The sequence below is a fragment of the Globicephala melas genome, chromosome 10 (genome assembly GCF_963455315.2).
Source record: "Globicephala melas chromosome 10, mGloMel1.2, whole genome shotgun sequence".
Taxonomy (NCBI): domain Eukaryota; kingdom Metazoa; phylum Chordata; class Mammalia; order Artiodactyla; family Delphinidae; genus Globicephala; species Globicephala melas.
In genome coordinates, this window is record NC_083323.1 from 90,292,679 (window position 1) to 90,318,822 (window position 26,144).

A 26,144-nucleotide genomic window follows, 5' to 3' on the forward strand; every position below is an offset into this window, starting at 1 on the left:
CTGCCTCCTTAGCTAAATAGGAATTTCTTTTTCAAATGTTTAGAAATAGGCAGTCATTTAATATTTAAGCTAGTTTCTATGAGTCAGTTATAGATATGAGGAAACACTTATTAGCTGACGTGGCATATTAAATGATGATCTTTCTACTGGAAGCAAAATACTGCGGGAGTCAGATATTTGAACTCTTTCCAGTCTAGATTACTCAAAAGGAAGCAAACAGCAAGATTCAGTTTAATTGCTTGTTATTTTGAAGAAGGAAATGTTATGTGTATTTTTCTCCCCCAAGGACTGTGTCCAGGGCAGTATCATTTTGGTGTTTTTGCAGTTCTGTGAGATGTTTCCAAAGCTTTAGAACTAAAAAACAAGTGAGACTGACATAAATGTATCTGGACCAGTGGAATGTTTCAAAGCTTATCTAAGTAATTGTTCTTCTAGACTGAAGACTTGGTATTATTGGTACCCAAATCCTATTGATATAATGGTAACATAGAAGGGCATACATAGATTTCGGCGTGGACTGTGTAAATGTGAAATGTTTATACAGATGTATATGTGTGTAATTATATGTATGTGTGTGTTGTGTGTGATTAAGTGTTTTTAAGTTTTGGCAAGCATTCTAATGGGCAGGGGTATCACACACACACAGAGCACAGAAACTGGGAGTTTGGGTTCTTACATTGGTCTGCCTGGGCTTGGGGTTTTACCATGTACTCACTGTGTGATACTGGGCAAGGTGCTTTATTGTTCTGTGCCTCAGTTTCCTCATCTGTAGAATAGAGATAATAATAGTACCTACCTCTTAGAGGAGTTGTGGTTATCAAATGAATTAATGCATGCCAAGAATTTATAACAAAGTTTGGCCCATATAAGCACTCAGTAAGTGTTACCTATTGTTTTTGTAAATTTTTATTAAATACTGGCCACACAGGTGATTCAGAGAAGAGAAAGTAATTACTATGAAGAAAAATGATTGGTTTTAAGCCAAAGACATTAGTTAATTATGTGAATTAAAATCATAATGTTTCTAAGACACAGACCTACTAGAGAATGGACTTGAGGATATGGGGAGGGGGAAGGGTAAGCTGTGACAAAGCGAGAGAGAGGCATGGACATATATACACTACCAAACGTAAGGTAAATAGCTAGTGGGAAGCAGCCCCATAGCACAGGGAGATCAGCTGGTGCTTTGTGACCACCTGGAGGGGTGGGATGGGGAGGGTGGGAGGGAGGGAGACGCAAGAGGGAAGAGATATGGGAACATATGTCTATGTATAACTGATTCACTTTGTTATAAAGTAGAAACTAACACACCATTGTAAAGCAATTATACTCCAATAAAGGTGTAAAAAAAAATCATAGTGTTTCTTCATCATTAAGAGATTATGGTATAGGGACTTCCCTGATGGTTCAGTGGTTAAGACTCCACGCTTCCACTGCAAGGAGTGTGGGTTTGATCCCTGGTCAGGGAACTAAGATCCCACACGCCACATGGCGTGGCCAAAAAAAAAAGAGAGAGAGATTATGGCATAAAGAGGGATATGTGTACGTAGTTAGTGATTTACTCATTATAATATACCTTGGATTATTCATTTCTGACTGTATTTAAAGTCTTCCCTTTCATGACCAGATAATATATGTTTATAGAATGGTCTCCACTTTGAAACCTTTTTGGCTTTGGAAAATATATGTCTTTTGTCCATTTTGTGTTAGACTCCAATTTTGTCTAATCAGTGTTTGAAAGAAATGACACTTCATATCCTTCCTTCCAAGAAAAACATTGGGTGTTTCAGGAAGTGGTCTTGGTGAGTCAGAGGATAATACTTTTTCCTCTGAGTCAGTTCTGAACCTCCTTGATATAAACAGGTGTACTTTTACCCAAACTTCTGCTTTTCAGATCAGATGTTAAAATCATCATTTATACATGCCCACACCCACAGCGGTACTTTCATTGGCATTTCCACTCAACATTGAGGGTCTTATCTAACTGTGATTGTAGAAATTCTGCGAAATAAATTCTTTAACAAAATTTTAGTTCAATTCTGTACTTCTAAATTTGTTTCTATTTTGCATCAAGTTTTCTTTAAACAGGAGTCATTTGTGTCAGGTGGTCATTTATGTCAATCACAGAGGAAATTTATGTTGGTAATAATATCCACTTGGGTCACTAAAATCCTATGTGTTTTCTTCTTTTAGTACACATATATAAACTCTCCGTAGCACATGTTTAGTACTGGAATCATTTTGCCAAAGACTGTACGAGTTTGCCACTCCCCAGAGCAAGGTCAGATTTACCAAGGAATAAATCACAAAGGTCCTTCCTAGCTACACGAAAAAATATTAAACATGATAACTAATTGCCAAGTGACTAGCTGTTGCTAATGTTGAGTTGGTCAGGAAAAACCTTAAGAAAGGAGTAAGAATTGAGGAATTGAGCAATTGCTGGATGGTTGATATAAAGTAGTGGGTGGGGTGTTTAGTTTAAGACCAGAAGCCTGCAGGTGAGCCAGTGCAAGAAATGCTCATAAGAGTGCATGGTGCTAGGGGAGGTTTATAGGTGGGAAAGCCTGTGGGAACGTGGAAGGCCGGAGAGATTGCTGCAGGCAAACTCTTATGGGTCTTGAATGGTAAGCTAAGGAATTTTCTTTTTGCGCGTGTGCGAATGTAACTGGTAGCATTCTTTATGCTGATTCTCATGTATTTCTCTTGTGTCATATTTGATTGACTGCAACTGGATTTTACTTCAGTGGATTTCATTTTTTAGAACGAGTATTTAAAGAAAAGATCTCCATCTCTATTTTCTCCAGAATACAGTTCTTCAGGAAACTAAAGGAGCTGATAGATAGATGTAGATACAGATCTCAAGGGACCTGTTGCTTTTGTATGTCATCCTTATAAGAATCTTATTCTCATTTAACAGATGAGTAAACAGAGGCTCAGAGAGGATAAGGACTTGTCCAAGGTCACAGAGAGATGGTAGAATGAGGATTTACATTCAGGGGTGCCTATCTTCATAGCATGTTCTTTTTACTATTTCACAATACCACAATGAAAGCATTAGAATATACTCAGTAAGTTTTTATTGTTTCCTGTGGCTCTGATAAAAAGCACCCCCAAAGCATTTTCCTTCTTGGTAGAAGCATTACTATTATTTTTTTAGGAATAGGAAAGTGGTCTTTGGATGCTAGGAAATTGCTCCTGGGCAAGCTTGCTCACCCATCCTCTTGGGGAGCTGCAGTTGGACCATCTTTATTTTCTACAGTAGATTATTGTCATTTAAGCCTCTATAAGGTTTTCAAGGGCCATCAAATATGTTTAGGAATTATTTGTGGGTAGAGGTGATCCATGCTGTTGATCCTTTGTCCACTTATATTAGTAGATGGACACTTGGTCATTTTTCTTTTTTTTCAGTCTTAAGCATTTGAGCCTTGGTGAGTCGGAGTCTTTGATTTTCTGTCTTGGCACATACAGTTATTACAAGAGCACGCCACTTAGCTTCATCCTATTTCCTTCATGGCAGGGGAGCAGCCACGTGGCTCTCAGCAAAGCTAGCCCTTCCTGAGGTGACAACAGTGACAGTTGAGATTAAGCACCACTCTTAGAAACACCGAGTCTAATACCTCATAAAATGCGAAGACTTGTTTTAAAAAAAAAAATTCCTTTTTAGCATCCCGGAATGAAATAGTTCAATTCTTAGGAGAGCAGGGAAATTCATCTTATTCTTCCTGGCTAACTAGTTTGTATGCTACTGTGTGCTGCTATGTGCTATTTCCAGGGCTTCTTAGCAGCTAAATTGTAAAAAATTTAAAAAAAAAGGACAACATTCCTCATGTCACATGCTTTCTTCGTAGGCGGGCTTGGAGTTTATGAAGTTAGAGTTCAGCCAGTCCTCAAAGTTACTTATGTAAGGACCACCCCCATCAATGAGAAAACAGGATACTTTTCGGCTCTGCTGTATTCTGTCAAATGGTCTGTGTAGGTAAATTTGTATGACAGGAAGCAGGTCACTGAGTTGATGTGCTAGCCTTTGTCACTGATGTCCTGGAGCTAATGACATGGGAGCTGCAAAGAGCTCTTGGAGATACCCTAGTTTTCAGCTTAATCAGTACTGATTAGGAACTGATGAGTTCAAGTGACATGTCCAAGGGCACAGAGTTAGGAATAGTATTAGCAAAGCAAGGAATAGTGTGGACTTTGGTGTTCAGTGTTCTTTCTAATCTCAGGACAAATCTAAAGCAAGTTGACACCTAGGATGTTCCAGTTGGAAGTTCAGGAGTGGTATCTCCTCACACTCACAGGAAGAATGGTTGGGCTTCGGCAGGACTGATGTCCACTGTTGGAGAGGGGATGGGATTGGAGAGGCAAGAGGATGTAGTTAGATGAGGATTTATTTTCGACTCCATTTGGGGATGATAAGGAAGGTGGCTGGTAATAATAGAGGGCAGGATGGAGGGGCAAGAGGATGGATGGGGGTGGCTTAGAGGGATTTGGGAGAGAGTCCACACTGCCTGCCCTTTTCCTTGAGTAGCTCTTGTTAGAAGCTAGTGATGCTAAATGTTTTCTGTTTTTAACTCAACTAGTTAAAATATTTCTTACTAAGTTTTTCTTGCTTTTAGAGCATTGTTTCATTCTCCTTAGTAAGAAGGTTTGAAATAAACATCTTAGTTTGATCGAGTAAAAAAATAATTATGAGCCTAATTTTTTCATTCATTGAATACGTATTTAGTGAGAACTTACTACATGTTATGAGCTATGTTTAGCACTTGGTATTCAAGAAAATTATTTAGCCCCTGCCCTCAAGTGGTCTACAATATTGTGTACAAACAAGAAAATAGGAAGTTGCAGTGCAGGGTGATAAGTACATCTCAGTGTTGGACTCAAGCCTTATGGGAACACATGAGAGAGGCATGTAGCCTACGGTAGGGGACTCACGGAGAGCCTCCCAAGACTAAACTTTGAGTCGGAGCTGGCTAGGTAAAGGTGGCAGGGAGGTTTTGGGAGTGAAAGTGTATTCCACATAGAGGATGTAACTTGAAGGCAAGAGTCTGCAAAATAGTTCAGTATAGCTGGTGCATAGCTGCCAGTGTGAGGGATGTGGGTGCTGGGAGGGGGCAGGAAGGCAGAGCTTGTGAGAAAAGAAGCCTTACAGTATAAAGGGTCAAATCCTCGAAGACTGCTATGCTATGCATTCGAATTGGCTACCTGCGGGGTGGTGGGGATCTCTTGACTGGATTTAAGTAGAGGAATGATAAAAAAAAAAAAAAATTTAAGTTTTAGAACGCAGTAGTATTAGATTGGTTCAAATTATTTCTACAAAAGCTTCTAAAACGATTCCAGTTTAGATCATCAAAAGACCAAGAGATCATTTAAAATCCTGACACTCTTCAAAAGTAGATTTTTACTGCTTATATAGCACAAAGCTAGGGAGTTTAAAAACTATTTAAGAGATAACACCAAATATAAGAAAACGTATGTTACCAGAAACAATCACATGTCTCCCTTGGAGTGTAATATATTAAAACTATTAGAAGAGGTTGCTGACTTGTTTTTTTTTTTCTTGTGGAAAATAATTATTTAATAAGTAAATATGAAAACAGTTCTTAAAAAGTCACGGCACAGCCACGTGGTAAGTCATTTATAGCCATTTAGATTAGGTTATTATTAGGAGTTTTAATAAGCTAGGAAAATACTTACAATTTATTTTTAGTTTTTTTGAATTTTATTTTATTATTTTTTATATAGCAGGTTCTTATCAGTTATCGATTTTATACATATTAGTGTATATATGTAAATCAAGAGGTTGCTGAGTTTAACCTATGCTGACACTTAGCAGCTTGAGGAAAACTGTTATCTCTTTTCGCATCAAATTTGCTAAAACTAAGTAAGATTGTTAGAAAAAGCAGCACGTTTTTAAGTTGATTTGTTGAAGTTCATGAGAGATGTTTCCCACAGAAGTTTGAGGAAAAGTGCCCACCACGTATCATTATGTTTAATAGAGATAAAATGGAATATCTCTATAGTTTCATAAGGCTTCTTGGGGTAGTTTTTGGTATCTATCTTTCATAATGATTCATATGTCCCCATGTTTGTAAAAATATATGTTGCCTCAAAGTTGGATATAAAAGTCAGTTCTAGTTTTATTGATTGCAATTATACAATTGGAAATATGTTCCCATAGAGAAATACTCTGTAATAGGCATAGACTTTGCTGAACAAAAGTTAAGGTGATGTTATGCCCTGTTAGAATTTTGTGATCATTTTGAAATTCTAGGGTGCATTGTTTTTATCCTGGTACTGTCTTTGCCTTCGTCTTGATACTATTTCTAATAGTTCTGACTGTCTCCTTCCTTTACTTCATAAATATCCAGAATCCAGTCCTTTTCTTTCTTCTTTATAAGTAAACTTGACTGTTAGTTCTTTTCTATACAAATGTATGCACTGTCATTTGTAATAAATTTATAGCAAAAGAAGAAAGTCCCTTTAGTTCTATTTAGATGCTATGTGAATTTGGGTGAAAAACAACTCTCTAACCATTATTTTCCTCTCCGTGGCAGAATGGTTGGATTTTATTCTATATCTACTAATAAGCTTAAAAAAATTTTTTAACTGAAGTTTAGTTGATTTACAAAGTTTCAGGTGTACAGCAAAGTGATTCAGTTATATATCTTTTTTCTTTTTCAGATTCTTTCCTATTATAGGTTATTACAAGATATTGAACATAGTTCCGTGTGCTATATAGAAGGTCTTTGTTGTTTATCTATTTTATATACAGTAGTGTGTATCTGTTAATCCCTAATTCCCAATTTATCCCTCCCTCCCGTTTCCTCCCTTGGTAACCATAAGTTTTTCTACGTCTGTGAGTCTATTTCTGTTTTGTAAATAAGTTCATTTGTATCATTTGTTTAAGATTCCACATGTAACTACTTATTAGCTTTATCACATTGGCATGCTATTAAACTCTGTACCTAGCTTAACTCATGTGTACTGTGAGCGTAGTAACGGTTCCTACCTCGTGAGTTTAATGTGACAATTAAAAGAAAATAAATAGATGTAAAGCACTTAGAGTTGTGCCTGGCACATAGTGCATCTAAATGTTAGCTGCTACTGCTGCCCCTCCTCACCTTTCTCCTCCTCCTATCACTACTATTAGCAATCATAGCAGTAGTAGTTCAGTTCTCGCAGTGCACTGATTTTACAAAATCATTTGGCTTAAAAAGGGGGACAGTGATTATGCTAGCTTAGTGATACCTAGTTTATTTACTAAAGAGCTGGAATTAATCTGGGGGCTATTTAGAAATGTTAAACTTGTTCTTGTAACGAGCAATACATTTTAATTAAATCCAATCATGCTCCGCCTTGTCTGTTCTACCTACCTCTGCCTATGGGCCATTTTCCCAGTTGCTCAGAGTTGGAAGCTATGGGAATGGAAAGAAAGAAATGCAAATGTGGCATTACCAGCCCTTGTGATAATTCCCTCTTCAAATTTCCACTTCCTTCAGACCTCAAATAGCCTGCTTACCCAAACAGATCTATCTTAACTTCCCAAACAAAAATCCATACAGTATGATCCAGGAACGTGACAGGTTGGAGTGATTCTCCCTTCCCTGGCTGAATCAAACACTTTTTTCACTTAATAATTCACTATAGTGAGTTGTGTTTGCTCTGTTTCAATTGCAGGTGCTCAAATCCAGGAATGTAATTTTTTTTGGGGGGGTTATAAATTGACACTGGCCCAAAAGTGGACGTGTTGCTATAAACAAATCCCATTTCTGCCCAAGTGGGAATAGTAGTTCATTTGTTTCTCTCTCTCTCATTTCCCAGGCTCTTAAACTTGAAGTACCTTCAGTTAGCATTTTATAGATTTTACTGCTTTAGTTTTTGTGATTCTTCTTCCCTATTCTCTTTTATTTTATTTCGTTTAAATTCAGGTTGTTATCGAATAGGATTGAAAACAACATTCTTGTTCAGGATGATTTTTGCATAGATTTGCCAACAGGGCACTGTTTCTGTGCATCAGTCTTGAAACACTGAAAGCACTTTCAAAAAACGACATAAATTCTTTGTTTCAAAGTTTCACTAATTATCCTAGGTTTTAAGTGAGGAAATCCTGAAATAACATTTCAGAATGAATCTCTCAGTCCCATACTTTTCAGAAGTTCATAGATAGGTTTGACTCAGTCTGACTTTATATCCTCATAAATACTATCTTTTCTATTCTTTTTCTTCTAAGCAATTGACAAATGTTGTAATATTATATTTATTATTTTACTTATTTCATGCTGGCTCCCCCACTAGATTGTTAGCAGCGTGAAGATAGGAACCATGTATATTTCGTTAATTGTGCACCCAGGGTCTAGAGCTATCCTGTCTAATATGGTTGCCATTGGCTATATGTAGCTATTTGCATTTAAATTAATTTAAATCTAGAAGAATGCAAATTTCAGTTCCTCGGTGGCACTATCCACACTTCAGGTGTTCAGCACTTGTGCTCAGCTACTGTATTGAACAGTGATGATACTGTACTTTTTCAGCAAAGCTGGAAGTTTTATTTGACGGGGCTTATCCAGAGCACTGATAACTATGGAATGGTTACATAGTAAATCCTTGTGAACAAGTGAATGAATGAATGAATGAGTACTGCTGTTGGCTCGTGCCAATTAACACTGGCTGAATCTTGTTTGATGCATTTACAGAGGTCATTCTGATTTTTAATTCATCAGTGTTGACATACCCCCAGCCAACTTCAAAATACTGGATTTATCATTAGTTAAAGGAAAGTATACAACAGTGGTTAAAAGCATGACTAGTGATCAAATCTTAGACATGCTACGTAGGTATCATGACCAAGTTAGCTTTGCTTGTAACTTTTGTAAGTCACAGATTCCCCATTAAAATGGGGATAATAAGCTCTTCTAACCTCATAAGGTGGTAAGAATTACGTAAGATAATGTACAAATAGTGATTGGTACAGTGGCCGACACATTAAAATCCTTAATGAATAAGCATTATTATTATTTTTTTTTACAATAGTGAACTGAAATATGTCTAAATTGACCCCAGTTCATGGATAATTTCCGGGTTGATTATAAAGAACTTTACTGCTAATTTTGAAAACGCACATTGTTATAATTTGGCAGACATTTTCAAAGGTAGTACTATCCACAGTCAAAGCTTATACTTATTATCTTTTAAATGTGACATTTCATAGCCTTGATTTAAAAAATTTTCCCATCGGACTTAATTTTTTTCTTCCTTTAATTTTTATGACTATGTAAATATCTAACCTCTCAAGAAAAGAAAGCTTCATACTACTTTTATAGGCAACTTGAATTTTAAAACTAATGCACAGATATCTCTGACTTTTATTTTGGGGTAGCTCACAAACAATTTGTTTCCCAGATATATTTATTAAAAAGGGCTTCTCTTTGGAAAAATATATTTGAAAATCCATTTAATTAAAACGAATAAATTAGTGGTTATTTACCTAAGGATGAATTTCAGGTTTCATTTAGGAACCTAACTCTGTTGTGCATTTAAAACTATGATATAATTTCTGGAAAAACATTTAAAGAATTTTTCATTAACTGTAATGCCTGAGTTAGCTAGAGATATTGCCCACTTTTACGTATTATAATGTTGTTCCTTTCCTGGAATTTGAAAGTAGCGTTTGTTTTTATAAAAATAGCAGGTGGTTAAACGTACACTACCAAAATATCACCTGACGTTATGTAGAGTAAATCTCCTTCATTTTTTGTGCTTTCACTCTGGCTGTTATGGTACTTTTATTTTTAGTATAAACTTGTACTCATATTTCTCAGCCACCTTAACCTCTCAAGTTCATATTACAGGTGACTTTGAATTTTTCTCCTGAGTTTTTCATTAACAGATATTTGTCAATGTTTAGACAATGAAAATACGTTAGAGAAAGAAGCAGATTAAGCACATACATATATTCCACTCTCTCCAAAAAAATAAATAACTAAATAAATGACAATGAAGGGATTTGAAAAATGCAGAAAGTCAGTGAGACCAAGGGACTCTGGAAAGTCCAGGGATGATTGTAACTAACCTATACATCCTGAGAAGCTGAAACCCACGCTGCTAGGGAGAGACACTGAGGTTCACTTCAGAGCCTCAGTAAGACTCAACAATGAGGGTGAGGCTGAAACAGGAGGATGAGTGTGTTTAAATAGAGCTTAGATCCCAGATGCCTCCCCACTCTCCAGCAGGATTATTCCGTGGAGAATGTGAAGTAGAGAACTCAAGTGGGAGATACCAAGGCACATACGGAGGTGGGAGGATTAAGGGAAAAACTTACTAAGCAGTGAGACACCCTCAGGGTACTTCTACTCCTCCCCAAATTTTGGCAGTCAGATATGTATTCTCCAGGGATGAAATTGGAAGATGCTTCTTTGAAGAATCTGATCTATCTGTTCAGAAGACCTGTAGGTACTGATGGTTGGGGAGGTCTCCCAATGGAACAGCCCAACCAGATTGCTCTGTAGTGAAGCTCACTTGTTGAGAAGACCCACCCATTGACACAGACTTTCCAGTCAGCTATTTAGTGCTCTACCTTCAAGGTGAGGAGCGACCAATGATCACCAGACATTTGAAGAAATCCAGAGACCAAAACAAACCTGGAGAAAACAAGGAAATTGCCAGAAATAGAGATGATGACTTGAGAAAAACATTTTTAAATACAATCATTATTCTCAGAAACATCCAAGAATACATTGCAGTTAGGAAATAAGAACAGGTGCTATGAGAAAAGAAACATTTAGGGCATAAAAATGTACTTCTGGAAATAATTGAAAATTGATAGAGGACATGGAAAAATTAAAAAGTATTTTGAAGATAAAGTTGAGGAAGCCACTCAAAAAGTAGAACAAAAATAGCAGGAAATGGAAAACAAAAGAGAAGAGACAAGAAAATTAGACACTCAGTCCAAGAGGTCCTATTCTGAATAACTTTTTTAGAAAATAGAAAATTAAAAAAAAAATGTTGTAAATAAACTATCAAAGAAATAAGTCAAGAAAATTTCCTAGAATTTAAGGACAATAATTTTCAAATTTGAAAAAGCCTATTGAGTTTCTAAAATATTGAATTTTTTAAAAACTCCTACACTGATGTAGTCATGAAATATCAAAACATCAGGGGAGAAAATTGACGATCCCCAAACTCCAGAATTGCAGGAAGACAATAAAATAGTCCCTTACAAAATACTGAGAAACAGAATGGCACCTGACATTTCGGGAAAAACACTGAAGACAAGAACAATGCCTTCAAGATTACAAAAATAATTTCCATTATGGAATTTGAAACCAAGACAAACTATTGATCATCTACGAAAGTACTATAAACATGTCTTCAGTTATATAAAGCTTCAGAAATTATTTTTCTCATCATACTCTTTGTCAGGAAGCTCCAGAAGTATGTGCTTTTCCAAGATAAGAAAGTAAAAATAGGAAAGAGAGAGTCGGGATCCAGGAAACAAGGATCTAAGATAGGAAAAAGATGAAGGTAATGAACAAGATGTTGAATTTGGGTACCACGACAAAAGATGTGCAAGAGGCTTAGAGAGTCATCGACTCCGACTGTGACAGGATTATATAGAGATCAGAGAGAGATGCCCGCAGAAAGATAAAAATGATGGAATAGATGGTGTTTACATGTACTCAAAGGAGACACTTCTGGTGGAGAGTAAAGGGATGAAATTAATAAAAGTACATAGGAGAGGGTCGAAGGTAAAATAATTATTAACTCTAATAAAGAGAAAAGGTTGTACAAAAAAAGGAAATTTAACCCTAGCCTACTGTGAATGGCAATTGCGCAGACACAATGCACTAAACTTTGGTCTAACCAAATTTGATATAAATGTAACGTTGCCTTCTGTGATGTGCATTCTCACTCTATCTCCAGCTTCTTCCTCATTACTTCCTACTTCTTAAGTTATTCTAAGTAACTGAATTGCTGGTGGTTTCCTAACTGCATGAAGCTGTTTCTTGTCTTCACTCTTCCCTTTTCTCTTCTGGCTTACCTGGCTCATGCATCAAAACCTGAAGGAAGGCTTTTAGGAACTGAATGCCCGCCCCTTCCCAGCAGGAGGTGCCCACCTTGCCTTCTGCCTGTCTGCTTGCCACATTGTACTATAAACATACATTTCTAAAGGTCTTTATCTTGCCTTCTTTGATTCAGTCCTTTGAGGGAGATTTTGTTCTGGAGACCCACCCTGACTCTAGCTTCTCCTGAACTTTATACAGTGCTGTCCTTACATTGTCTGTAATATGCTCATTTCCTAAATACACCTTTTCTTTCTTTCTTTTCCCTAAAATTTCCTTGTAAGATGGGCAAGTTTTCAAGGAAGTCTTTGTTAGTCACAGGTCTGCTGTGAGTTGGTTGGGGTGCCAGGGATTTGTTTTTTTAGTAAAAGTATCTACTGGCAATCAGTTCTTTTCATATTCAGCCAAATGTAGATGATTACTGGAATTGGCTTTGTTTTTGGACTATTCTTGGTTGCATCGCTTTCTAACAGCGTATTAGGACTGCCTCTATTTCTGAAGATAAATGAAAAACAGTATTTTGAAAGGAGTGCATTTTTATATTTGTCAACAAAATATTGAGCTGTATTGAATAATAGGAATAAGAAGCAGTTAAGAACGATCTGAGAATTTTACCTTATCTGCCTAGTCATGAACTTTCCATGGGCTTATAAAGTTATGTATATCGAACTTGGTACACTCTGATACCTAAAGCAGTACACAAGGTATTCTATTAGAGCAAAATACCTGTCCCTGTGTAACCATTATGCTGGTGTTTGGATCTGTGAAACCATATCTTGCTAAAACAGATCAAACAAATTGAAATAATGAATAGGCTTTGATAAGATATGGGACCTCTATGACTTCTTATCAAAATAATCAATGTTTGAGTGATATGGCAGGCAGGGAGAGATGAAGTTGAGATGACAAGTAGCATCTTTTTATAAAATATCTGAGAAGCAGTTTGGGAGTGATGTAAACATGTACATTATAATGCATCAGAAAGCTTGATTTAACCTTCATTTGTACAGAATTGCATTTCTTAAAAAAAAAGTCCTGTATCGTTTAACAATTAAACATTTTTATTTCTAATAACCTTAGGGAGATGTATTTATGTTTTGGAAAAGTGGGATGCTTTCAGCATAACAGTTGCTTAAAGGAGACAGTTCCCACTTTGTGGGTTGTGACCATTTCTAAAATTATGTTGTACAGTTTGTAAACCATTGGTCCTCTTAAGGAGCTGTACTGAAAATTCAGAGTGAATCACCTGCCGCGTTTAGTTTATTGTTTAACATCCGTTGCTCTAGGTAATACCGAGGAAGGTAATCGTGTGGCAACAGGGTAGTTAAATATTAAAATGTTATATCTTATCCGTGGGTTAGAACGCTTCTCACTGTACCTGTAAGGTTTTTGATTTACTATTTTTAGGGGCCATTTAATTACATCATAATGAAATTTGAATTCAGGAGTTTCGATTTCATTAAAGATAATTTTAGAACATATTTTTCTATCTCTCCACCCAGCTGGGTTGCGTCAGGCCCAGATAATGCTTTGTTTGCCTTTGTAAGGTATATTGACCTGTACTAATGTAGCATATGGCACTACTAGGGAAGAAGGAAGTTTAGCAATAAAAATATGTCGTATGAGATCCTAATTCCTCAGTGGCTTTTGTTTTGCATTAGTCAATGGCACAAAGGTTAATTTTGGAAACCGTCCACCAAGCTTCATAGAATATCAGTGAATACTAACCCTCAAGATTGATTTGCAAAAAGTAGAGATTTGAAAGAAACTTACTGGGGGTGGGGTAAAAATTACTGAGATGGTCTTCTCGACTTATTTTTCCAAAATGTTCTTCTCTGAATTCTGCTCAATTGAGAAATGAATTGACAGAAAAAGTTATAGTTTTATTTTTACCCTGAGAGAAAATGTCCACAGTGAATATTCTCCTACCTCTTCTTGAGAATCTATGTCTAACAATTTTTGCTTCTGGAAAGATTTGAACTTCTTAGATAATGTTTACCTTTTAAAGTTCTGATCATCTTTTGGTGGTGGTAGCTAGGGTTTTTGTTAAGGGCTGGGATCTCTCTCATGCCCTGATTTCACTTGCTTTCTTTCTCTCTTTTCTTTCTCCCTCTCTTTCTTTCTTTTCTTTCCTTTCTTTCTTTCTTTCTTTCTTTCTTCCTTCCTTCCTTCCTTTCTTTTCTTCCCTTTCTTTCCCTCTCTTCCTTCCTTCCTTTCTTTCTTTTTTAGCAGTATTCTGTGCCCAGCACAGAACTAAAGCTAACTCAAATCTTGTCTGAACCAACTGAAACAGGAGTTTTACAGGCAATGAATCATCAAGAGTTTTTACTTGGTGAATCTGAACCCTTCTTTTTTCTTTCTCTATCTTTTCATTTCAATATAAAGAAACAGAATAAATAAATAAATGGTGGTGAATATACAAATCTCCCATGTAGAAGAATTCCAAATAATTTGTGCAGATACTCCTTCCTCAAGGAGGTGGAGCAGAACTCTCCACCCCTTAAGTGTGGGGTGCATATAATGACCTCCTTCCCAACAGGCCTATAGAGTGGTGGTGAGGAAAGTCACTTTATAGTGGGGAAACCTGACAAATGCTGCTTCAGTCAAGGACCAAGGTCAGCATAAACGATGTAGAGTCATGCTAACAGCGTGTAGTCTTGGTGTGATGTGATGAGAATGGCATGTATCTCTGTGGTCTTCCTTTCCAAAACCTGTAACCCCATTCTAATCATGAGAAAAACATCAGTCAAACCCCGATGGAGAGACATCCTGCAGAATATCAAAATGCAGCACTCCTCAGAAAACTGACAGGGTCATTATTGCAGACTGAATTGTGTCCCTCCAAAAGATATGTTCATATCCTACTGCCCTGTACCTATGAATGTGACCTTATTTATTTATTTTTATTAAAAATTTTTAAATTGGGGCTTCCCTGGTGGCACAGTGGCTGAGAGTCTCCCTGCCAATGCAGGGGACACGGGTTCGAGCCCTGGTCTGGGAGGATCCCACATGCCGCGGAGCAACTAGGCCCGTGAGCCACAACTACTGAGCCTGCGCGTCTGGAGCTTGTGCTCCACAACAAGAGAGGCTGCGACAGACCTAACACAGCCAAAAATAAATAAATAAATTTATTTAAAAAAAAAAATTTTTTTTAATTGAAGTACAGTTGATTTACAGTGTTGTGTTAGTTTCAGGTGTACAGTAAAGTGATTCAGTTATACATATCTTTTTCAGATTGTTTCCCTTATAGGTTATTCCAAATATTGAGTATAGTTCTCTGTGCTATACAGTAGGACCTTAACAATGTTTTGAACTGAGATATTAGTCATTTCCTGTGTTTAATATCCAAGCAGTGTATATGCACTGATGATGTCATCAGTGCAACAAGAATTAGAGGGAAATACTCAAATAGTACTAATAGGGTATATATGATTCTTCTCTGTACTAGGCCTTCCTATCAAATCTATCACAATATTACACACATAATTATGGCTAAAGTGTTTCTTTTTAGTTGTTCATTAAATTTTTTTTCATGCAGACCTTCAATTTTTATTTTTTTATTATTCAAACAGAAAGTCACAAAAATTATAGTCATCCTCATCAGTTCACTCAGTCCCATGTAATTAATTTTTTTTCATCTTGATCTTTCGTTAGCACTTTTATGAATTCATCAGTTTTCCATTAGAGTTCTGAAAATGCTTATTCATTCAGTTCAGCAGTATAGTCAGTTACCAGAGACCTGTACTTTTCAGTCTCTTCCATGAATTTCTTGAAGATGAAACCTTTTATAGGAACATTTTTGCAAAAGCATCGGAGTACACCCAGAACTGTCTGTAAATGACAAAAGACTTAAAAATGACCACAGTTAAAGATTTGATGAAAGTTCATGATAATGCAATTGAGAAGGAAATTTAGTTATTTCTGAGATATATATTTTAAAATAATAACTAGAATTATGACTTATAACATTATACCAGAACATATAAGATTTTTAGGAATTTCACGTAATGTCTGAAACATTTATATTAACATCTTTCCATGCAAATAACCCAAAGAACGTTTAGTATTGTTTTTTTTTAAATTTTTGAATTTTATTTTATTTTTTTATACAGCACGTTCATATTAGTCATCAATTTTATACACATCAGTGTATACATGTCAATTCCAATCGCCCAGTTAATCACACCACCATCCCCACCCCCCCCCCCGCGGCTTTCCCCCCCTTGGTGTCCATATGTTTGTTCTCTACACATGTGTCTCAACTTCTGCCCTGCGAACCGGTTCATCTGTACCATTTTTCTAGGTTCCACATCCATGCGTTAACATACGATATTTGTTTTTATCTTTCTGACTTACTTCACTCTGTATGACAGTCTCTAGATCCATCCATGTCTCAAAAAATAACCCAGTTTCATTCCTTTTCATGGCTGAGTAATATTCCATTGTATATATGTACCACAACTGCTTTATCCATTCGTCTGTCGATGGGCATTTAGCTTGCTTCCATGACCTGGCTGTTGTAAATAGTGCTGCAATGAACATTGGGGTGCATGTGTCTTTTTGAATTATGGTTTTCTCTGGGTATATGCCCAGTAGTGGAATTTCTGGATCATATGGTAATTCTATTTTTAGTTTTTTAAGGAACCTTCATACTGTTCTCCATAGTGGCTGCATCAATTTACATTCCCACCAACAGTGCAAGAGGTTTCCCTTTTCTCCACACCATCTCCAGAATTTGTTGTTTGTAGATTTTCTGATGATGCCCATTCTAACTGGTGTGGAGTGATACCTCATTGTAGTTTTGATTTGCATTTCTCTAATAATTAGTGATGTTGAGCAGCTTTTCATGTGCTTCTTGGCCATCTGTATGTCTTCTTTGGAGAAGTGTCTATTTAGGTCTTCTGCCCATTTTTGGATTGGGTTGGGTTTTTTTTTTAATATTGAGCTGCATCAGCTGTTTATATAATTTGGAGATTAATCCTTTGTCCGCTGATTCATTTGCAAATATTTTCTCCCATTCTAAGGGTTGTCTTTTCATCTTGTTTATGGTTTCCTTTTTTTTTTTTTTTTTTTTTTTTGCGGCACGCGGGCCTCTCACTGTTGTGGCCTCTCCCGTTGCGGAGCACAGGCTCCGGACGCGCAGGCTCAGCGGCCATGGCTCACGGACCCAGCCGCTCCGCGGCATGTGGGATCTTCCCAGACCGGGGCACGAACCCGTGTCCCCTGCATCGGCAGGCGGACTCTCAACCACTGCGCCACCAGGGAAGCCCTGTGGTTTCCTTTGCTATGCAAAAGCTTTGAAGTTTCATTAGGTCCCATTTGTTTATTTTTCCATTACTCTAGGAGGTGGATCAAAAAAGATCTTGCTGTGATTTATGTCAAAGAGTGTTCTTCCTATGCTTTCCTCTAAGAGTTTTATAGTGTCTGGTCTAACATTTAGGTCTCAAATCCATTTTGAGTTTATTTTTGTGTATGGTGTTAGGGAGTGTTCTAATTTCATTCTTTTACATGTAGCTGTCCAGTTTTCCCAGCACCTCTTATTGAAGAGACTGTCTTTTCTCCATTGTATATCCTTGCCTCCTTTGTCATAGATTAGTTGACCATAGGTGCCTGGGGTTATCTCTGGGCTTTCTATCTTGTTCCATTGATCTATGTTTCTGTTTTTGTGCCAGTACCATATTGTCTTCAGTACTGTAGCTTTGTAGTGTAGTCTGAAGTCAGGGAGTCTGATTCCTCCCACTCCGTTTTTTTTCCCTCAAGATTGCTTTGGCTATTCAGGGTCTTTTGTGTCTCCATAAAAATTTTAAGATTTTTTTGTTCTAGTTCCGTAAAAAATGCCACTGGTAATTTGACAGGGATTGCATTGAATCTGTAGATTGTTTTGGGTAGTATAGTCATTTTCACAGTATTGATTCTTCCAATCCAAGAACATGGTATATCTCTCCATCTGTTGGTGTCATCTTTAATTTCTTTCACCAGTGTCTAACAGTGTTCTGCATACAGGTCTTTTGTCTCCCTAGGTAGGTTTATTCCTAGGTATTTTATTCTTTTTCTTGCAATGGTAAATGGGAGTGTTTCCTTAGTTTCTCTTTCAGTTTTTTCATCATTAGTGTATAGGAATGCAAGAGATTTCTGTGCATTAATTTTGTATCCTGCAACTTTACCAAATTCACTGATTAGCTTGAGTAGTTTTCTGGTGGCATTTTTAGGATTCTCTATGTATAGTATCATGTCATCTGCAAACAGTGACAGCTTTACTTCTTTTTTTCCAATTTGTATTCCTTTTATTTCTTTTTCTTCTCTGATTGCCGTGGCTAGGACTTCCAAAACTATGTTGAATAATAGTGGTGAGAGTGGACATCCTTGTCTTGTTCCTGATCTTAGAGGAAATGCTTTCAGTTTTTCACCATTGAGAATGATGTTTGCTGTGGGTTTGTCGTATATGGCCTTTATTATGTTGAGGTAGGTTCCCCCTATGCCCACTTTCTGTAGAGTTTTCATCATAAATGGGTGTTGAATTTTATCAAAAGCTTTTCCTGCATCTATTGATATGATCATATAGTTTTTATTCTTCAATTTGTTAATATGGTGTATCACATTGATTGATTTGCATATATTGAAGAATCCTTGCATCCCTGGGATAAATCCCACATGATCATGATGTATGATACTTTTAATGTGTTGTTGGATTCTGTTTGCTAGCATTTTGTTGAGGATTTTTGCATCTATATTCATCAGTGATATTGGTCTGTAATTTTCTTTTTTTGTAGTATCTTTGTCTGGTTTTGGTATCAGGGTGATGGTGGCCTCACAGAATGAGTTTGGGAGTGTTCCTTTCTCTGCAATTTTTTGGAAGAGTTTGAGAAGGATGGGTGTTAGCTCTTCTCTAAATGTTTGTTAGAATTCACCTGTGCAGCCATCTGGTCCTGAACTTTTGTTTGTTGGAAAATTTTTAATCACAGTTTCAATTTCATTACTTGTGATTGGTCTGTTCATATTTTCTATTTCTTCCTTGTTCAGTCTTGGAAGTTTATACCTTTCTAAGAATTTGTCCATTTCTTCCAGGTTGTCCATTTTATTGGCATAGAGTTGCTTGTAGTGGTCTCTTAGGATGCTTTGTATTTCTGTGGTGTCTGTTGTAACTTCTTTTTCATTTCTAATTTTATTGATTTGATTCCTCTCTCTTTCTTGATGAGTCTGGCTAATGGTTTATCAATTTTGTTTCTTCTTCTCAAAGAACCAGCTTTTAGTTTTATTCATCTTTGCTATAGTTTTCTTTCTTTCTATTTCATTTATTTCTGCTCTGATCTTTATGACTTCTTTCCATCTGCTAGCTTTGGGTTTTGTTTGTTCTTCTTTCTCTAATTCCTTTAGGTGTAAGGTTAGATTGTTTTTTTGAGATTTTTCTTGTTTCTTGTGGTAGGCTTGTATAGCTATAAACTTCCATCTTAGAACTGCTTTTGCTGCATCGCATAGGTTTTGGATCATCGTGTTTTCATTGTCATTTGTCTCTAGGTATTTTTTGATTTCTTCAGTGATCTCTTGGTTGTTTAGTAACGTATTGTTTAGTCTCCATGTGTTTGTGTTTTTTACGTTTTTTTTCCCTGTAATTCATTTCTAATCTCATAGTGTTGTGGTCAGAAAAGATGCTTGATATGATTTCAGTTATCTTAAATTTACTGAGGCTTGATTTGTGACCCAAGACGTGATCTATCCTGGAGAATGTTCCGTGCGCACTTGAGAAGAAAGTGTAATCTGCTGTTTGGGGATGGAATGTCCTATGAATATCAATTAAATCTATCTGGTCTATTGTGTCATTTAAAGCTTGTGTTTCCTTATTTATTTTCATTTTGGATGATTTGTCCATTAGTGTAAGTGAGGTGATAAAGTCTCCCACTATTATTGTGTTATTGTCGATTTCCTCTTTTATAGCTGTTAGCAGTTGCCTTATGTATTGAAGTGCTCCTATGTTGGGTGCATATATATTTATAATTGTTATATCTTCTTCTTGGATTGATCCCGTGATCATTATGTAGTGTCCTTCCTTGTCTCTTGTAACATTCTTTATTTTAAAGTCTCTTTTATTTGATATGAGTATTACTACTCCAGCTTTCTTTTGATTTCCATTTGCATGGAATATCATTTTCCATCCCCTCACTTTCAGTGTGTATGTGTCCCTAGGTCTGAAGTGGGTCTCTTGTAGACAGCATATATATGGGTGTTGTTTTTGTGTCCATTCAGCAAGCCTGTGTCTTTTGGTTGGAGCATTTAATCCTGTCACGTTTAAGGTAATTATCAATATGTATGTTCCTATGACCATTTTCTTAATTATTTTGTTTTTGTTTTTGTAGGTCCTTTTCTTCTCTTGTGTTTCCCACTTAGAGAAGTTCCTTTAGCGTTTGTTGTAGAGCTGATTTGGTGGTGCTGAATTCTCTTAGCTTTTGCTTGTGTGTAAAGCTTTTGATTTCTCCATCGTATCTGAATGAGATCCTTGCTGGGTAGAGTAATCTTGGTTGTAGGTTCTTCCCTTTCATCACTTTAAGTATATCATGCCACTGCCTTGTAGAGTTTCTGCTGAGAAATCAGCTGCTAACCTTATGGGAGTTCCCTTGTATGTTATTTGTCATTTTTCCCTTGCTGCTTTCAATAATTTTTCTTTGTCTTTAATTTTTGCCAATTTGCTTACTATGTGTCTCGGCGTGTTGCTCCCTGGGTTTATCCTGTATAGGACTCTCTGCGCTTCCTGGACTTGGGTGGCTATTTCCTTTCCCATGTTAGGGAAGTTTTCGACTATAATCTCTTCAAATATTTTCTCTGGTCCTTTCTCTCTCTTCTCCTTCTGGGACCCCTATAATGTGAATGTTGTTGTGTTTAATGTTGTTCCAGAGGTCTCTTAGGCTGTCTTCATTTCTTTTCATTCTTTTTTGTTTATTTTGTTCCACAGCAGTGAATTCCACCATTCTGTCTTCCAGGTCACTTTTCCGTTCTTCTGCCTCAGTTATTCTGATATTGATTCCTTCTAGTGTAGTTTTCATTTTAGTTATTGTATTGTTCATCTCTGTTTGTTTGTTCTTTAATTCTTCTAGGTCTATGTTAAACATTTCCTGCATCTTCTCGATCTTTGCCTCCATTCTTTTTCTGAAGTCCTGGATTATCTTCACTATCATTATTCTGAATTCCTTTTCTGGAAGGTTGCCTATCTCCACTTCATTTAGTTGTTTTTCCGGGGTTTTATGTTTTTTCTTCATCTGGTACATAGCCCTCTGCCTTTTCATCTTGTCTATCTTTCCGTGAATGTGGTTTTTGTTCCACAGATTGCAGGATTGTAGTTCTTCTTCTGCTTATTAAATTTTAGGAACAAATATTTTTCTTCAGCTAATTGTTAAACCAACAACATTCTGAATTGAACATATATTTTCCCCCAAATTATGATCTTACCTGTAAACAGTGAAACATTTTTCTCAGAATTATAAAAAAAGAGGAGTCAAGTTAATTATTTTAAGTGATTACAAGGTATTGTGCCTTTAAGGCACAGAATTACTCTTTCTACATCGATATTGGCCTTGAGAAAATATTGTGCTTCCATATGGCCTAGAAATTATTGTGACACCTTCACAAGTGTTAGCTACTATTGTCATCATCATTATTATTACGGTTATCATAACAGTTTACTGTTATTAGTTTCCTAAATTTATTCACACACACAAATTCTTTATTACTAAATATTAGACCAAATGACACAGAGAAATAGAGAGGGTGACATCTCTACAGACAACAGTACTGGTAAGATGTATTGAAAAGTTACTCCTAGAAGACACAGAAGGAGACAGAATATGTGATGATTTAGCAGGTTTAAAGCACATTTTTTTGTCTTTTAGTAAATTAAGCGCAATCACTAGTAGACCATGTCACGAAGTATTGGTAGAAATTACATTTCAACGGTCTTTGAGTTAAAACCCTAAATAATGATGGTAATCAATCTCCTCACCCCTATCTTGGTTATAACTTAGACCCAGAGATGTGACTTAAACTGAAATTGAAATACAGATACTTCAAGATAGGTACACTCAAACAGACTAACAAAAACTTAAATAAACAGAAAGGTGTCTGTGACATTTTTCTGAGAGCACAAGTCATTGTGTGGTAGCTAGATTGGGTAGACGGGATTCTAACACTGCGTGATGACTACAAACTCATTCATCAATTTGAAAATTGATACCATACGCAAGCAAGAGTGAAGAAAAGAAATGGAAATATAAATTGTTGTTTATTTATTTATATTTGGGATCTTAAACTTTCCAGTACAATTTTAACTTGCTGGTTTAGCCTTAATATAGCCTCATTTGTTTCTGCTTACCATGATTTTCATACATTCTATTTATTTTCCTTTGAAAATTTCAGTGTTCAACATTTTGGGTATGTTGAACTGAGATCTTAAATTTACCACTTTATTTGCTGGAGAAAATAAGGAGAAAATTATAGTAACTATGACTTACAAGAAATATTTTCATAAGGAAACTGATATTCTTATTTCAGATTTGTTGGAAGCTATTATGAAGATTTTAGTGTACACTTTTTTAGAATTAAGTAGTTAATGTAGTAGAGTTAACTGAATTTGTGAGTCCTTAAAAGTAATGAAGAGGGCTTCCCTGGTGGCGCAGTGGCTGAGAGTCCGCCTGCCGACGCAGGGGACACGGGTCTGTGCCCCGGTTCGGGAGGATCCCACATGCCGCGGAGCGGCTGGGCCCGTGAGCCATGGCCGCTGAGCCTGCGCGTCCAGAGCCTGTGCTCCGCAACGGGAGAGGCCACAACAGTGAGAGGCCCGCGTACCGCAAAAAAAAAAAAAAAAAAAGCGTAATAAAGAAAAACTTTGTCTCAGTTTTTAAGTTGTTTTAAGAGTTAATAAAAATAAAAGCAGCTAATTTCTCAGTAAGACTGATGGTTCTTCTATACTATATATACATATAGTCCATATAGGTATAAATTGGATATGTCTCTTAAAAGCCTAAAGGGGAGAAAACATTTGTAATTGTTTCCTTTGCAAGGTGTGCCCTGTGTTGCTGTGTTTAAATATCTGAAACCTTCTATGTTGCTACCTGAGCATCTCTGACAAATGACACTATGGTTGCCAAAGAGTAAAGTTTCTATATTTAAAATTCAGTTTAGCAAATCAACATTTTCTATTCCCTTTTATTCTATTCTCTTATTCTGACAGATAATTATTTTAAAGCAAAACAAACCCCGAATTTATTTGACTGTCATGAAGAATTAAACATGAAAAAGATGAGATGGTTATGGCTATCTCTTTTCACTAAAACCACCTGCTGTGGGTTTAAAATGCAAACTAGATCAAAACGACTGCAAACCCTGGGGGTTTAATTTATGTGCTGAATGAACCAGCTTGTTTTAAAAGAGTACTTCTTTTGTTTTTTTTTTAACTTTAGAAGAAACTTGTACATCTATCTCATTTGATCTTTCACTAGCCCTGTGAGCTAGAAAGACCAAGAATTATCTGTATTTTACTGATGAGAAAATTGAGACAGAGGCTTAATTGACTTCCTTTCGGCTAGTTAGTGCCAGAAATGGTGTTAAAGTTGCAGGCGTCTGTGAAAGCCTCTGTCCTAACCTTTAGCTCTAGATCCATAATGTTATCCCAGGCCTCTGTCCTGGCCCAAATTCCAGGACGTAACAGTGATGTGCTCTCTCTTGATTCTGTAGACTTATGAGAGCCAATTGTGAAATATTTAGGATTTTGTAAGCTGCTGTTAAACCAATGCTAGCTTGAAATGGGCCATGGGGGGAATACTTATACCAAGGAAATCAGGAAGTACTACAAATCAGGGGTTTATTTTTCTCCGGAGAATTGGTTTACCTCTGTACACTGATTGGATCTAAGTATAAATTGAAGGAAAATAAACAACAATAATAAAAACAAATGATAATATAGTATAAATGTAATGTACTTTTATGGATGCAATACTTGGTTAGAGGTCAATATTTCTTTGTTCCTTAATTTGGAAATTTGCTTCTAAGCTGTGAATAAATATGGACAAGACTTCAGGAAAGGTTGAATTAAATGAGTGTTTTGGGTTTCCCTGGTGGCGCAGTGGTTAAGAATCTGCCTGCCGATGCAGGGGACATGGGTTCGAGCCCTGGTCTGGGAAGATCCCACATGCCATGGAGCCGCTAAGCCTGTGCCACAACTACTGAAGCCTGCATGCCACAACTACTGAAGTCCGCACTCCTAGAGCCCGTGCTCCGCAACAAGAGAAGCCACTGCAGTGAGAAGCCCGCGTGCTGCAACGAAAAGTAACCCCCGCTCACCACAACTAGAGAATACCCGCACGCAGCAACGAAGACCCAACACAGCCAAAAATAAATAAAATTTAAAAATACTAATAAATTAAAAAAAAAACACTTGAGTGTTTTGAGGACCTTTATAAATCCTATCCATTCTTTAAGAACTAGGTCAAGTCCCAGCCCTTCAAAATATTATGGCAGTTGCCTTGCTTTTCCTACCTCAGAACCTCTAGTAGGTTTAAAATAGAGCCACATACATTGGGACTTATTTACTGTGTGTTTCATGTGGATTGGTTTTGTCTCCTTAAGAATACAATAAACTCTGAAGAGTAGGACGTGGACTCTCCTTCCTTCTTTCTTTATTTGAATTAATATTTAATTCAAATATTAAATATTTTGTACTATTCTTACTGCTTAAGAAACAGCAGTCATCAAAGCAGCTCTGCCCTTATGGAGCTTAAAGTCTAGTGAAGAATCAGGAATTAATTTAAACAAATGAGAAATTACAACTGTGGTAAATACTTTGAGAAATTGTGTATTGTGCCGAGAGTATCTGATAGTGGTGGGCTTTTATCTATTCACAGAGGTCAGTAAATGCTTCCCTGAGGACACGGTGATTGAATTGAAATGTGAAGAATGACAAAGAATTAACTGGAAGTTACTAGGTCTTGAATGTTCTTTATGCAGGCTTTCTGTGCCCTCCCAATCTGAATTAAGTTCCCATATTATATACCCCCCAAGTGACCCTGAATTTTCCCTTTGTGATAGTAACAACAATTTAAAATTTTACATTTATTCACTAAATGTTGTTTTTCCCACTAGACTATTGGCCCAAAGCTAGGACTGTGTCTCTTTTGATCACCTTGGTAGTGCCAGGATCCATCACAGTACCTGACAATTAACTCACACAGTAGTTGTTAATATTTCTACTCTTTGCCTTTGTCTTATAATAAAGCTGGGCTATGTCCTACCTACCTCTCAGTTACTGAAAAGACATAGTAATGTAATGTATACAGAAGTCAGAAAAGTAAGACAAGATCCAAAATAGTTCAGTGCCACAGAAAGCAGGAAGGGCCACATGTTCAGGGGTGAATAGAAGTAATTCAGGTGTAGCTGTACTGTCGAGGAGAAAAAAAAGGCCGTTGGATTTGGCAGTAAGGAAGTTTTACTTATTTGCATTTATCTTGTTTGAAGGAAATTTGTTTAATTTGTGAAACACATTAAAAATAGTTTCTGAAGATAAATTTATGGTGTTAATTTAAAAAGTTGTTTTCTTGTGAAAAGTAAAAGTTGTGTAAATGAATACCGTCTTGAAAAAAAAGGTGTATCCAAGTGTATATATAGGATGTTGTCAAATGTACTTTGAAAGAAGGAAATAAGAAAATGGAAGGAAGGGAGGGAGGGATGGAGGAATGAAGGAAGGAAGAAAGGAAGGAAGGAAGGAAGGAAAACTAGATACAGGAAAAAAGACTGGAGGAAATTGACAGGACTGTTAAATGGTTATTTTTATTTATTTATTTATTTTAACATCTTTATTGGAGTATAACTGCTTTACAATGGTGTCTTAGTTTCTGCTTTATAACATAGTAAATCAGCTATACATTTACATATATCCCCATATCCCCTCCCTCTTGTGTCTCCCTCCCACCCTCCCTATCCCACCCCTCTAGGTGGTCACAAAGCACTGGAGCTGATCTCCCTGTGCTATGCGGCTGCTTCCCACTAGCTATCTGTTTTACATTTGGTAGTGTATATATGTCCATGCCACTCTCTCACTTCACCCAGCTT

General features: G+C 36.7%; 1 protein-coding gene across 8 annotated transcripts in view; it reads left to right on the forward strand.

Moving 5' to 3' along the window:
• The window catches only part of EPS8 (EGFR pathway substrate 8, signaling adaptor), a 241,501-nt gene that overhangs the window by 144,502 nt on the left and 70,855 nt on the right, over nt 1-26,144 (forward strand). The window lies entirely within an intron of this gene.